The 15,610-nt window shown below is 46.2% G+C and overlaps 1 protein-coding gene and 1 pseudogene across 3 annotated transcripts in view; one reads left to right on the top strand and one right to left on the bottom strand.

Moving 5' to 3' along the window:
- Nucleotides 1-15,610, bottom strand: part of PALM2AKAP2 (PALM2 and AKAP2 fusion) — a 515,173-nt gene that overhangs the window by 343,465 nt on the left and 156,098 nt on the right. The window lies entirely within an intron of this gene.
- On the top strand, nt 5,109-5,963 carry LOC102266934 (ATP synthase subunit d, mitochondrial pseudogene; annotated as a pseudogene).

The following is a 15,610-nucleotide window of genomic DNA, read 5'->3' on the forward strand; positions in this document are numbered from 1 at the left end:
AACACTTAGTAGCTAAGGGAAGGACGATGCAACCAGAGGCTGTTAAGGCTTGCTGGCAACTGGGGCTGAAATCTGGCTATTTTATTCTATAGATTTGATTTACACATCTCACTGGCTTTGAATTCAGTGAGCCCCGGCTCATTAGGGCAAGCTGAGAGATGGGCAATCTTTTAATGCCATGTAGACCTCGTGTAGCTCCTGACAAATCAAGCCCTGGCAGCCACGGGGCGGTTTTTCTTTCACTTCCTGTGGGAAAACTTCTGGGAAAAATCTAGGTCAGTGATAGCCTACCGCTTGATTTACAGCAACAACCAATTTCTAACTTGGCTTTATCTGATCTGTCCTGGACAATGTTTTCAGCTGCTCTGGGCAGTCCTGTTAAATTGTGCCGACCTGCAATCATTTTTAGAAATCACTCAACCATCAAAGATTTGATTTGGTCTGCTTAATCTGTGCTGACCTCACTTCATTTTGCAAGGTTAGGGCTTCTGTATAGCCACCTACTGCAGAAGCCTTCCAGTTGCATCTACATCATCATGCTTTGCAAAGCACTTCCGTATCTCTTATTTGCCGCTACTGAGAGACCAGGTAATGCTAACTCCTTATCAAGGATGAGAAGACTCAAACATGGAAGGATCTCATGACGAGACCATGACACTGCTGCATTAGAATCAAGACTCATGCCAGGAAGAGTCACCCCATTTCACAACACTTAACACATACATACCGGCCCTAGGCAAGAATAAGCTCAGTGAGGCCAAGAAAATGACCTGTGGTCTCCCTTTACCCTGTCTAATCATGCATGCTAAGTCGCTTTAGTCATGTCTGACTCTTTGAGGTCCTAGCAGTAGGACCACCAGGCTTCTCTGTGTAGGGGGTTCTCCAGGCAAGAACACTGGGGTGGATTGCCATGCCCTCCTCCAGGGTGTCTCCCCAACCCAGAGATCGAACCCTCATCTCCTGCTTTGGCACACGGGTTCTTTATCACTAGCAACACCTGGGAAGCCCCTTACCCTGCTCTGACTTCTGTTAAATATGGACAATGGGGCCAGATGAAATAAACGCACATTTTGCCATGGATGATATAAATGGTGTGCTGGTACGGAAACCTCCCATCTGCTCTGAGGGAAGAGAACAGCTGTTCCTCGTCAGCCCCTCCTCGCTTCCTCCACCCCTGCTTTTCCCAGGTTCTACAGCTAGATCGTCAGCGCCCCCATCCTCAGGCTCAGTCCTACCCCGTGTCTCGGCCAGTGAAGACCACGGTGGGAAGGATGTTCAAAGGTAAGAACCACCCCCCACGCCCCCGCCCCCAGGTTCCTTCCTTCCTTCTGAGCAACCTCTGCGGTCTCGGTGATTCCACCAACAACCCTCACCTCCAAATCTAGGCTTGGTAACTCAGGAGGAATGGCTGGAATTCCACGCTGCCCCTCCTCTGCGGTTCTATTACACTGCCTACCACCCTGCTCCCTTTTCAGATGGGCGTTCCCATCGCCCGCTGTCCTCAACTCTCAACAGCTCCTCAGATCCTGGCTCCAGATAGTGGAGACTGTGAGCAGTCTCTGCACCTCTGACCAGGCACATCATCGATCCCTAGTTCTGTTATGTGACCAAGACGGCCACTCCTTGGCCAGTGGGGCACTGGCTGCACATTCCCGTCCGGGCCTGGGGGCTGGGCCAGTGAAACATGTCACCCATGGCTTCTGCTCAGAGCCCTCCCAGTTGGCCAACTGCCTTATATTCAGAATGCCTTATATCCAGCTTCTTCCAGATATACCGTGACTTGCTTTAAGAAAACACAATATACGCCACAGTGGCTGTGTCAGTTTATATTCCCACCAACAGTGCAGGAGGATTCCCTTTTCTCCATACCCTCTCCAGCATTTATTGTTTGTAGATTTTTTGATGATGGTCATTCTGACTGGTGTGAGGTGATATCTCATTGTAGTTCTGAGCTGCATTTCTCTAATAACTAGAGATGCTGAGCATTTGTGTAAAGCAACTATATGCCAATTAAAAAATAATAATAATAACACACACACAAAAGAAAACACAATGTAAATAGAAATACCAGCAGATAATTATTCCTAATGCAGAGTATCATGAGAAATGCTGGGCTGGAAGAAACACAAGCTGGAATAAAGACTGCCGGGAGAAATATCAGTAACCTCAGATATGCAGATGACACCACCCTTATGGCAGAAAGTGAAGAGGAACTAAAAAGCCTCTTGATGAAAGTGAAAGTGGAGAGTGAAAAAGTTGGCTTAAAGCTCAACATTCAGAAAACAAAGATCATGGCATCTGGTTCCATCACTTCATGGGAAATAGATGGGGAAACAGTGGAAACAGTGTCAGACTTTATTTTGGGGGGCTCCAAAATCACTGCAGATGGTGACTGCAGCCATGAAATTAAAAGACGCTTACTCCTTGGAAGGAAAGTTATGACCAACCTAGATAGCATATTGAAAAGCAGAGACATTACTTTGCCAACAAAGGTCCGTCTAGTCAAGGCTATGGTTTTTCCAGTGGTCATGTATGGATGTGAGAGTTGAACTGTGAAGAAAGCTGAGCACCGAAGAATTGATGCTTTTGATCTGTGGTGTTGGAGAAGACTCTTGAGAGTCCCTTGGACCGAAAGGAGATCCAACTAGTCCATTCTGAAAGAGATCAGCCCTGGGATTTCTTTGGAAGGAATGATGCTAAAGCTGAAACTCCAGTACTTTGGCCACCTCACGTGAAGAGTTGACTCATTGGAAAAGACTCTGATGCTGGGAGGGATTGGGAGCAGGAGGAGAAGGGGATGACAGAGGATGAGATGGCTGGATGGCATCACTGACTCGATGGACGTGAGTTTGAGTGAACTCCAGGAGTTGGTGATGGGCAGGGAGGCCTGGCGTGCTGCGATTCATGGGGTTGCAAAGAGTCGGACATGGCTGAACGACTGAACTGAATCATATAGGATGTTTCACATATGCAAACTCACTACCTAGTTTTTAAATGTGGCTAACTTTCCATCATGCGTTGGAAATATGATTTAATTTATAAGAGACAGCCCAATTCATAAAATACAATATTCCTTTTATGTTGTTTTGATCCGATCACTCTTTCACTGCCCTTTCCCCACCTCATGGCCTCACTTCCCTCTTTGGGAAGCTTTTAGATTCCACCATCAATAACCATGACCACAGTCTTTCAAAAACCCAACTCAGATGAAATCCAACACTTTGCCTGTATCTGCACATATTCAGCTGAAAATGCTGGAGGAAAACATAGGACCATGTTGTCTGGTTTTCTTTTGGATTCATGAATTTAAATTGTAGGGAGGCCTCAGAGGTATCCAGAAATCTGTGTTTCCCTGCTTTAATTACTCTTGAACTGTCTCAGAGGATGATATTACACCTTCTGTCTCCTCAAACTTCAATGCCTCTTCCCCCTTCCTCACTACCGGTGGCTGACCTTGCTTCCCATTTCACTGCGAAACCGGAAGCAGTCAGAAAGCCTCCTCCACACCCTCCCCCGCGGGCTCCAGCCTCCTTGCTGGCCCCACAGGCTCTGCCATCACTCTTGGAAGATTCTCCTTCATTTGTACCCTCGATAACATCCTCACTCCCTAACTCAAGGATGTCCTTCCAGCAACTGTCTCTCTCTTTTCCTGCCTCAGCAACTTTTCCAGTCTCCAGATCATTCTCAACAGCCCTCAATCATGCTCTAACATGTCTAAAAGTAGTCTCCCTTGAGCCCAAATTCTTCTTCGTCTACCTCTCCCTTTCTTGTTTGCCCTTTAAGGCAAAACTTCTTGAAAGTACCCGTCAATCACCCACTTACTCATTTTGTCCACCTCTCAACTCTCTTCCCCTTTGGTAACTAAGCTGATCTCTATATCTAGTCTCAGCACCACAGCTAAAGTGATCCTTAAAAAAATTAAAAAATAGGTCAGATGATGCTCAAATAAATCCTCCAATGGATCCTCATTTCACCTAAAGTGAAAGCCATCCTGGACTTCCTTGGTGATCCAGTGGTTAAGAATCTACCTGCTAATGCAGGGGGCATGGGTTCAATCCCTGGTCCAGGAAGATCCCACAGGCCTGGGAACAACTAAGCCTGTGCACCACAACCGCTGAAGCCCACGGACCTAGAGCCCACGCTCTGCGACACGAGAAGCCGCAGCAATGAGAAGCCCAAAGAGTAGTCCCCACTCGCTCCAACTAGAGAAAGCCAACATGCAGCAACAAAGACCCAGCACAGCCAAAAATAAAATGAAGAATTCCGTTATATAAGGAAAAAAAACCCATGCTGCCTGAATTACATAAGCTTAGACTCACTAGTTTATCGATCACACTTAATTTATAGCTTTAAGTTCACAGAAAATGAGTTTAATGAATGAAACTTTCCATTTTAGCAAGTCCATTTTGCAAATAAATCAAAGGGTCAATGGTTTTCACGTTTCTCCTCGTTTTACAACTGAGTTATGTCAGAGGCCACACCATCCTTCCCATGAGGAACATGCATATTTTGCTGGCACAAAAGGGGAAATCCACGGCCTCTGGAAAAATAATAGTGTCATGTTAACAGGCAGTGAGGAAAAAGACATGTGTAACTTTGGATGAAGCTGCTTTATAAGCCAGGCAATGGCTTGGAAGCCCAAGACAGGGCTTTCCTACGGCACTGGAGCCTGGAGCCTGGAAGGTGAATCCACCGTGTCTGGTAATCACTCTACCAGCTACACTTCAGGTAATTAACGAGCAACGTGGGAACAAGGCTCTACCGCACAGCCAATACCCTAGGTGCTTGGGGAAGTACTTTAGCAAATATACCCTAATTTTTAAATCATGGAGATGTATATCAATGGTAGAGGCACCTGGTCCACTTCACCTGATCCATAAAGTGCCTCTTCTACCTACATACCAAGTTATCTGTTCAGTTTCTGCATCCTGGGACAGGTTGTTCATTATCCCATGATGGGGTTAATTTCAAACAGGGCCAGCTCTAAACACTGAGGAATTTTTTTTTATCTTGTGTTGACAGCTGCCTCCCTGAAACTGATATCCACTGGTTTTGATGCAACTTTCATGACTGCTTGGTTGTACATCTGTGTTTCCAGCACCAAATCAGGAGGTCATAAATGGAGCACAGCCCTTTAAATCCTGCCACTTGTCAGGCAGCAATCAAACTGGAATTCGGAAAAGAGAAATCCATGGCCCTTTGACATGGTAATTGGAATTCTGACCACTTCATTCTAAGACACCTGCATATCTTCACCAGAGAGGCTGGAAAGGTATCAACTTGCCTGCCCAGACTTTTTTGAGTGAGGGTGATCATGTGACTCAGTCTCCCCAGACCATAACTTCCTTCTCTCTCTGGGAAGGCTCATGCCTGGTACCTGGCCGCCTTCCCTAAGGATAGCAGAGCATCAGGATCTCCTCCTGGGCTGCTGTGGACTGTGGGCTGCCAGAGTCGGTGAAGGATCTCAAGATGCCTGGATGGAAACTTGCTCTAAAAGCCATTGACCGGGTAGCTTCTGGGGGGACCATCCCCTGAAACCAAGAAGGCCTTTGCTAATTCCCTGAAATCCTGGCACGAGTCCTTCAACTTGTGAATTGAGTTGGTTACTCTGCCTGAGAAGCCACCTGCCGTCGACTGGGTTTCCTACATGGCCAACGTGGCAAAGTCTGGCTTGGTGGGTGACTCTGAGAAGAAGTTTAATGCCCTGAAAGTTCCTGTGCTGGAGGATAAATTATACTGCCAAGGTGGATCCTGAGGAAAAAGAAGATATGAAAAGTTGTGCTGAGTTTTTGTCTCTCTCAAAGACCAGGATTCAGGAATATGAGAAAGAGCTGGAGAAGATGAGGAACATAATTCCACCTGATCAGATGACCATTGAGGATGTGAATGAAGTCTTCCCAGAAACCAAATTAGATAGGAGGAAGTACCTGTACTGGCCTCATAAGCCATTTGAGAATTTATAAACTTGAGTATGGGAGAAAGTTCTGGTCCTCAGATTATAAACTCCGGACATTAAAAATAATTACATAGTGCAAAAAAAGAAAACCTCCAAAAAAAACAAGAAAAGCTCCTTCTGCCTTCAATGAGCAGTCTCCCTACCCCAAGAGCATCCTCAGTTGTTCCAATTTTTTCTTTGAAGCTAAAAAAACTTAAGCTATTGTTTTTCAGGCTTTCTGATACAGCCAAATGTACTCCTTGCTAATAATTATGTAACCAACTAAAATTCTATTTATGAAAATCTCATAACAGCATGAGAAAACATTCATGTAAATGTTAAGTGAGAAAAACTCAAAGCAAAATGCATATGGAGTCTAATTACACCTACCTAAAATCGATGCCAAGAAAATCCCCCAAATTTCTTTGGTGTCGAAATCAAGGGCATTGTTTTTCCTTTTAGAATGCTAAAATATTTATTTAGTGTCAGGCCCCAGGCCAAACACTTTTAAATGATTTCATTTTTTTCACTTGTTTGCACATTTCACATTTTGTTTAGAATGAGAAGATGTTACTAAATATAAGAATTCCTCTGTCCTGGAAAACTCAAAGGAAAAAAGATCAACCAGTTATGATTTGGGAAAAGATCCATAGAAGTGAACTTTGCCAGTCCTCTCGGTACTACGATCATTAGGTTCGTCAACTAACCAGGAAAACGTGTGCTGGAGGTATTGGAAGACTGGCAGGAAATTGACAAATTAACCTCAACTACAAGAAAGTCATACTATCTGCTTGATTTCATTAGTATTGCGTAAATAATAATGGTTGTTGAAAACGAGGAGAAAACAACCAAGTTTTATGATTTTAGCTCTAGAATGACAGGCTGCTATGGGGCTTCTTAATATTATTTTGGAGGAATAAGCTATTGAAATGCAGATCCATTCAAATCCGACTGAGATTACAGCTTGGAGTTAATTAACTGAGTTCCTATTGTGTGTAAACTGAATTTTAAAATATAATCAAAGTATGTAGCTGATACTATTTCTGACCCGCTGTGATGCCATGCTGACTATCTTATTTCCTTGATGCCATGCTCCATTTCATGAAAGAACTGCAGGAGGGTGTAATGCATTTTCTCCAGTGATGAGGTGACATGGACATAATGCCACCTGGCCAGGTGAAGATTTCTGCTTAACTCAGGGTAAACCAGGAAACTTGACCGCATCCTTAAGCCCCCCGGGGGAACCATCCAAGCAGTTTTGGCAGAAGCAATGCCACAACTCAGCCATCTAATTCAGCTGTCAGAGCTGGGCTGGGAGTTGTCCTTCTCTGGAACCACCTAGAAAAAAAGTGGGGCTTCGAGGGTGGCCAGACAGTTATATTATATGACAGTCATTGATTTTCTTTGGACTCTATGTGTCTGGTCTGGGACACAGCCATAGGGCTCCCAAGCTCTAAGGAGTGTGTGTATGGCGAGTGTCTTCATTTAGACATGCATTAATCTCATCTACTTTTTAATTCTCAAGGTGCACATACCAATCAAATGCAGACACTTTCCAAGCCACTGTCTCCCTCTCCTCTCTGCACCGGGTCTGCTACGCGAGGGAGCAGCACGGTGAGGGGTGGGGGATTAAAGCCTGTGCGCCTTCTCCTCTTGTTGATACTAAATTGTTTTTGTCCCTTCTGCATCCTTCCCGTGCAGCTGATACACACACCTGCATCAGGCTGTTGAGCCGATGAGGACTGAATGGGCTGTGTCTAGTCATAAAGCTTGGTGAAAGCTTCCAGGTCTCTGATCTCTGCTTGGCAACTCACCAGCATTTCAGGAGATGAAATAAATTCATCTCCAAGGTAACCCTCTTTCTGGCTTGGATCCAAATAATCTGAATGGTGCCCCCAAGCTTGCATAACATACACAACCAGAAAATAAGGCTCAACAGGATGAAATCAGCAGGGAGAGAGCACTGTCTGCCAGGACCAATGAGTCTGGGCAGCAGCTTTTTGAGTCCACCTCTGCCCAACCTCTCACCTCAGTTCTGACAACCAGATTTCAGATGTCTCTGAGGCCTGGAGTCCCGGCCCTAAAGCCCAGGCCTATGCCTCAAGTCCTGCACACTGACTGATGACAGGCTCTAGAGGCTGCTAACCTAAGCTGGATTTGTCTTTTGTTTTTTGAAAAAGTAAAGCAAAAAGGTTCTAATTTTATTGAATGTACCCTGCGTTGATGATCCCTATGTGCTACCTTTCATCCATTTTAACTGTTCAACTCCACTGCAGTTCAATTATCTGGAATCTTGAAGAAATCATGGCAGCCTCCGTGTTTCTAAGCAATGCATCTCTATTCCTCTTTCTCTATGTTCCGGTTTTTTGATCTTGACCAAGAACTTTGTTCTGAGCTGCTGTGTAACACAGGGAGCTCAACTTGGTGTTCAGTGATGACCTAGAGGAGTGTGGGGGGTGGGGGTTGGAGTGGGATGGGGATGAAGAGGGAGGCTCAAGAGGGAGGGACATATGTAGGCTTATAGCTGATTCACATTGTTGCAAGCAGAAACTAACACAACACTGCAAAGGAATTGTACTCCAATCTTAAAAAAAAAAAAAGAAATTCCTTCTAGATGGATTGCTATCTCATTCTATGGCTGGGTACTAGGTCCCCCTTTGCCACCATCCTGGGAACCCTCTTCCCCTTTCTCGTGTCTGAGCTTGCTTTTAAGGACTTCCCCTGGAGAAGGGAATGGCAGTGCACTCCAGGATTCTTGCCTGGAGAATTCCATGGACAGAAGAGCCTGGTGGGCTACACAGTCCATGGGGTTGCAAAGAGTCGAACACAACTGAGCAACTTCCACTTTCCTTTCAGATTTTCTCTCCATTGGGACCTCAAGCTTCCACAAGTGCTAAACTCAGGACAACAGGTTTGCCAGCTGAGGTGACATTTCTCAGAACAACTAAAGAGCAGCAAGTTTCCCCAGAGTTGGTCCCATCATCTTGGTGTCTTAGGCTGCCTACCACATCCGCCCATCAGACTGAGCTATTTAAAAGGTTTGCTGCTATAAATGGCCAAAGTTCTTAAGGCTCATTCTCCATCTCCCAGTCACCACTGCAGACACCCACACATAAGCCAATTGTCTAATCAAGGCTTGGGGTCCTCAAATGTCATTCTTCCCTCCAAGGCAGTCAGAAACCCCTATTAAAGAATACAGAGTCTCCACTGACTGTAAAAGGAAACTGTAGTGAATGCTCTACTGCTTCCAAGTGTTTAGAAAATAAAAGGCTATAAATAGAGCTGTAGAAATCAACAATAACAGATTCTCCAGACTTAAAGTCTCCATTTTGAACTAAAGCAAAGATAAAATTAAGATGACAGATGGGCTTTATCTCAAGTACTAAGCTGCTAGGTTGGTCACAGTAGCTCTACTGAGAACACTGTGTTGAGAAGGATTCTGAGGCCAAATCTGAGCTGAACTGGCAATAATCCCATGATCAATTAGTGATACACAGGACCAAGTTAGTCAGTCACTCAGTCGTGTCCCATGGATTGAAGTCCATGGATTCCCATGCAATCCCATGGATTGAAGCCCACCATGCTCCTCTGTTCAGGCAAGAATACTGGAGTGGGTAGCCATTCCTTTCTCCAAGAGATCTTCCTGACCCTGAGATCGAACCCACAAGACCAAAGAGACGCAGTTATTTGCCAGACCTGGAGTGATCCTTTGCATGGGCTTTGGAGCCAGATCTGGGGTCAAATTCAAACTCAGCCACCTTTGCCTAGAATAATATTTAACTTCGAGTTAACATTTCCATGCCTACTAAAACAGTGATAACAGCACTATACCTTCAACAGAGTATCAGAGTTCCCATTAAATGTTTGCAAAGCAAAATATGTTGTATTAATACATATTAAATGCCCAATAAACAGAAGCACTTACAATACTAATTCTTTAGCTCCAAATCAGTTCTCAAATGTAAATGCCCTAAAATAGGCTCCTCTGACTCAAAGGTTTATTTACGTTGATTCCCATCTTGTTTTCAAATCAATAAACCACATGCTGGTGTGTAGGAGGCACTGGGTAGCAGTTGATGATAAATACAGCATTTCTGCTCAGCATCCTCTCCACCAACAGCACCTCTGCACTGGCAGGGACGGAGGACTATGAGTGGCTCTAGACTGAATTCTCAGCTTTTCCTAAAAATAAGCTCACAGACTGAGTCACCCCTTTATTCCCAGGCTCCTCTGAAAGTTGAACAGGATGTCACAGTGTCCAGAAATAATCTCCACATTCCAACTCTAAATTGGCCTCCGTCGACAATCAGGCTTTCAGCTGAAGTTGGTTCAGATGCTTCTTCTGGGCTTCCGTCTACAGAGAATGACACGAGCGATAATAAGAGCTAAAGGTGACCCCTGCACAAAAAGAGAGGCCACCTCAGAAGCCTGCAGCAATTTACCAGCTCCAACAGCAATGGGACACTGGGCAAGCAGGCAAGCACCCTTGCCTCCACTCTGCCACCAGAGCAATCTCTGATAAACTCTGGGTCTTCGTGGCTCCACCAACCACGGTACCAAGTCCTGGCCCCTGAACCTGGCACACCTGGCCTTCTGTGACCCAGCACCCACTGCCCTTGTGGCCTCACTTCCTGGCACGCTCCAGCCACACCCACCTCCTCGTCATTTCCTGCTGCTGCTCTGCTCCCTCATGAGCCTTGAGCCTTTGTCCACGCTGCCCATTTGGCCTAGAACTTGGAACAAAGATCGTTCTCATCTTGGCCACCCTCACCAGGCCTAGGCTACTTTTGGGCTTTTAGGGAGGACAGGAGGGGCTGGATGGAGCCCTGGGGCAGAGCAAGGGAATGAGCGAACCTATGAGACACAGGCCACATGGACCACACCATGGGGACCCAGAGGAGAGGTGGAGGGTCACAGGGTAGGTGTGCTGGAGGCAGAGAGATGTGCAGGACACGGCCCTGCATGAGCTTGGACAAGTTACATAGCCGCGTTGATGTTTTCTCTGAAATGAAAGGCAGAAAATGACACCTGCCCTGCTCTTTGATGCACAAAAAGAGCATGGAAGTGGGAGAATTCTGCAAATGCTAAAAGAGGTATGAATCCACCAGGAATATTTTGGTCATTCTTGGTGATGAGGAAGGGGACAATCCAGGGCCTTGAACGAAACAGCCCTGATGGTTACTGAGCTGATATTCTGAGTTCTGGGATGTGGTCTAAAGCTCTACCCTCTGTTTTTAACTGGCTTTTGCGGAGGGAATATTCACCCTTTCTTCATCACATCTTCTCTGGTGGCTTAGATGGTAAAGTGTCTGTCTGCCTGCAATGCAGGAGACTCAGGTTCGATCCCTGGGTCAGGAAGATCCCCTGAAGAAGGAAATGGCAGCCCACTCCAGTACTCTTGCCTGGAAAATCCCATGGACGGAGGAGGCTAGTGGGCTACAGTCCATGGGGTCGCAGAGAGTCGGACATGACTGAGCGACTTCACTTTCATCACATCTTAGTGTGAATTGCTGTTCTTGGCCTTGACTAGAGGCTTCAAAGATAAACGGCTTCTACTGGAGACAAAGGGTGAGGGGACCCTGTGGGTCCCGGGTGCCAGAGGAAGTCAGGAGTGTGACAAAACGCAGAGGCCTGAGTCACTCCTGGCGGATGGCATCCCACTACTCTTGAGTCCCTGGGCCACTTCCCTCGGGACATGGTTTCTACTGCCACAGCCAGAAGCGGACTAGGATGCGAATGGCCATTACTGTGAGATGCAAGTGCCCCCTGACAGTAAGCAGAGACCCTGGTATGCATTGAATTACGTCCCCCACCACAGACACAGTGAAGCCCTCAGCCCTCAGTCAGTTCAGTTCAGTTCAGTCGCTCAGTCGTGTCCAAGTCTTTGCGACCCCATGGACTGCAGCATGCCAGGCCTCCCTGTCCATCACCAACTCCCAGAGTCCACTCAAGCTCATGTCCGTTGAGTCAGTGATGCCATCCAGCCATCTCATCCTCTGTTGTTCCTTCTCCTTCTGCCCTCAATCTTTCCCACCATCAGGGTCTTTTCAAATGAGAGTTCTTCGCATCAGGTGGCCAAAGTATTGGAGTTTCAGCTTCAACATCCATCCTTCCAATGAACACCCAGGACTGATTTCCTTTAGGATGGACTGGTTGGATCTCCTTGCAGGCCAAGGGACTCTCAACAGTCTTCTTCAACACCACAGTTCAAAAGCATCAGTTCGTCAACCCTCAGCTTTCTTTATGGTCCAACTCTCACATCCATACATCACTACTGGAAAAACCATACCTTTGACTAGACAGACCTTTTTTGGCAAAGTAATGCCTCTGCTTTTTAATATGCTGTCTAGATTGGTCATAACTTTTCTTTCAAGGAGCAAGCATCTTTTAATTTCATGGTTGCAGTCACCATCTGCAGTGATTTTGGAGCCCAAAAAATAAGTCTGTCACTGTTTCTACTGTTTCCCCATCTATCTCCCATGAAGTGATGAGACCAGATGCCATGATCCTAGTTTTCTGAATGTTGAGCTTTAAGCCAACTTTTTCACTCTCCTCTTTCACTTTCATCAAGAGGCTCTTTAGTTCTTCTTCGCTTTCTGCCAAAAGGGTGGTGTGATCTGCATATCTGAGGTTATTGATATTTCTCCCAGCAACCTTGATTCCAGCTTGTGCTTCCTCCAGCCCAGCGTTTCTCATGATGTACTCTGCATATAAGTTAAATAAGCAGGGTGACAATATACAGCCTTGATGTACTCCTTTTCCTATTTGGAACCAGTCTGTTGCTCCATGTCCAGTTCTAACTGCTGCTTCCTGACCTGCATACAGATTTCTCAAGAGGCAGGTCAGGTGGTCTGGTATTCCCATCTCTTGAAGAATTTTCCAGAGTTTGTTATGGTCCACTCAGTCAAAGGCATAGTCAGAATATGACCTTATAAATAGGGTCTTTACAGAGGTGCTGGGCTTCCCAGGTGGCGCTAGTGGTAAAGAACCCACCTGCCAAGGCAGGTGACATAAGAGACATGGGTTTGATCCCTGGGTTGGGACCATGCCAGCCCAGGAGGAGTTGGGCATGGCAACCCACTCCAGGATTCTTGAATGGAGAATTCCATGGACAGTGGAGCCTGGCGGGCTATAGTCCTTAGGGTCACAAAGAGTCAGACATGACCAAAGCGACTTAGAACACACACACAGACGCACAGAGGTCATGAAAATCATGTCATTACGGCGGGGCTTAATCCAGCATGATGGTATCCTTATGAAAAGGGGAAATCTGGACATGGACACATGTAGAAGAGCTTGTGAAGGGATAAGACAGGGGCAGGGACAAGACAAGGAGAAAGGCCTGGAGCTGACCCCACCCTCACAGCCCTCAGATGAAACCTAGCCTGCTGATACTTGATCTCGCAGTCCAGCCTCTGGAACTGGGAGACCATACACTTCTGTCACTGAAGCCAACCCAGCCTGTGGCACTTGGTTATGACAGCCCTAAGAAACGAACAGGGCCTGTTTATAATAATCCAGGGGGAAAAAGAACTTCAGAAGCCGCAGTAGTCCAAATTGTTAGAATGTCCATGGGTTCAGTGGGTGAAAAACACAGGCACTAACCCCACGCAGGACATTCTGGAACCTGCTGACCTTACTGTCACTAACTCTAGTAGTGGCTCATTTTTATTTATGTATTTTGAAACTCCCTTGTGGCCATCCTGAATGCCCAGGCTCCTGGTTCACAGGCACGACTCCTGCCTTGATGGTCCACAGCAAGGTGTGCCATGGGGATGCTGATGCCTTGTGCCCAGCTGCTTGGGTACATGCATGCAGTGGGGTCACTGTTGGTTAAGGATGCTTCTCACTATTGCTTTCACGGTCACAGTGGGTGTCCAGCCCTCTCTTTTCTCAAGGGGGGATCGGTAGATCTCCAGGAATGAGATGAACCAGACTGAAAGCTGCTCTCAATGTGGAAGGAAGGCATCAAGAGGGGACTGAATTCAAATATTATTGTGGATCAAAAAACTGTCGCCTGCCATCCCAGTAAACAAGGCTGCTGCCCACCATCAAGCCATCAGCAACTGCAGACGCCCCAGAGGTGTACCCTGAGGGGAATTCAAGAAGGAGAATAAAAAGGATACTGGCCCCAGATAGCTAAGATCAAAAGAAACTTTAAGGAGCCAAACTCTTGTATCTTCTCATACATAGAAAAACACTAAAATCTGGGTTTGTGTGTGTGTGTGTGTGAATAGCCATCTTTTGATGTTGAACTACATGTTTATTTCATCAGAAAAGCTCCTATGTATCCTGCCTCTTCCCTCACCTCTTTGGAACAGTCCCTCAGGGCTGTCTGACAGGCTGCCATCCCCGGCTACAGTGCTTAGTACGGTCACTGAAGAAAACATAATTCTCAGCTTTTAAGTTGTGCGATTTTCGTGAGGGCAACACAGCCCAAGCATCCTGTCATGGCCCCAGATAAAAGGGGAAAGCTGGTAAAGCGACCGTCTCATCTGAACGAGCACTTACTGGGTATCCAGGATGTGACGGCTTCTCTCAAACTTGGGAACCCCAAGTGGGGGCCGGATGCTTCCTTGCCTTTTGAGCTGAGACAGGAGACAAGAGACACAACACACCTGGCAGAGTTTAGATGGAAAACTGTACAGAAGGAGGAGCCTGGGGAAACTCGCTAGGGAAGAGCCTCAAGCAGGTGGCTGGGGTGACGTCAGGTGAGGGACAGTGCGTGTCTGTGCTGTCCACATGTGGTGTCCAGCTGTTTGTGACCCATGGACAGCAGCACTCTGCCCATGAAATTTTCCAGGTAAGAATACTGGAGTGGGTTGCCTTTTTTCTACTCCAGGGCAGAGAGGGAGCTTTAAAGCAGACACCTGGCTAAGAAAAAATTCAGGGGAAATTCTCTGACTGTCCAGCGGTTAAGACTCCGCACTTCCACTGCAGGGGTCAAGGGTTCGATCTTTGATTTAGGAACTATTTAATAAAATCACGCATGCCATGTGGCACCACCAAAAAAAAAAAAAGATAAAAATAAATAGTCATACCTTATTTAAAAAAAAAAAAAAAAGAATTCAAGGAGTCCAGAGATGAGCCAGAAGTCACGACAGCCATTTAAAGGCTATTATCACTAACCTGTAGCTGAAATATTGCATCACCTTCAAACAGAAGGACAAGCCTCAGAAATATCTTCAGTTCCTATGACTTTGTCATAAGTAGCAATCACAGGTATTGTCATATTATACTGTAGTTGTGGGAGACGAATATCACTTATGTTCATTAATCATTAGAAATCGGAGTATGTATTGGAATAGTCACTTCAGTTCAGTTCAGTCACTCAAGTCATATCCAACTCTTTGCGACCCCATGGACTGCAGCACACCAGGCCTCCCTGTCCATCACCAACTCCTGGAGTTTACTCAAACTCATGTCCATTGAGTCAATGATGCCATCAAGCCATCTCATCCTCTGTCGTCCCCTTCTCCTCCTGCCCTCAATCTTTCCCAGCATCAGGGTATTTTCCAATGAGTCAGTTCTTCACATCTCATGCCCAAAGTATTGGAGTTTCAGCTTCAGCATCAGTCCTTCCAATGAATATTCAGGACTGATCTTTAGGATGGACTGGTTGGATCTCCTTGCTGTTCAAGGGACTCTCAAGAGTCTTCTCCAACACCACAGTTG

The sequence above is a fragment of the Bos mutus genome, chromosome 8, assembly GCF_027580195.1.
Source record: "Bos mutus isolate GX-2022 chromosome 8, NWIPB_WYAK_1.1, whole genome shotgun sequence".
NCBI lineage: Eukaryota > Metazoa > Chordata > Mammalia > Artiodactyla > Bovidae > Bos > Bos mutus.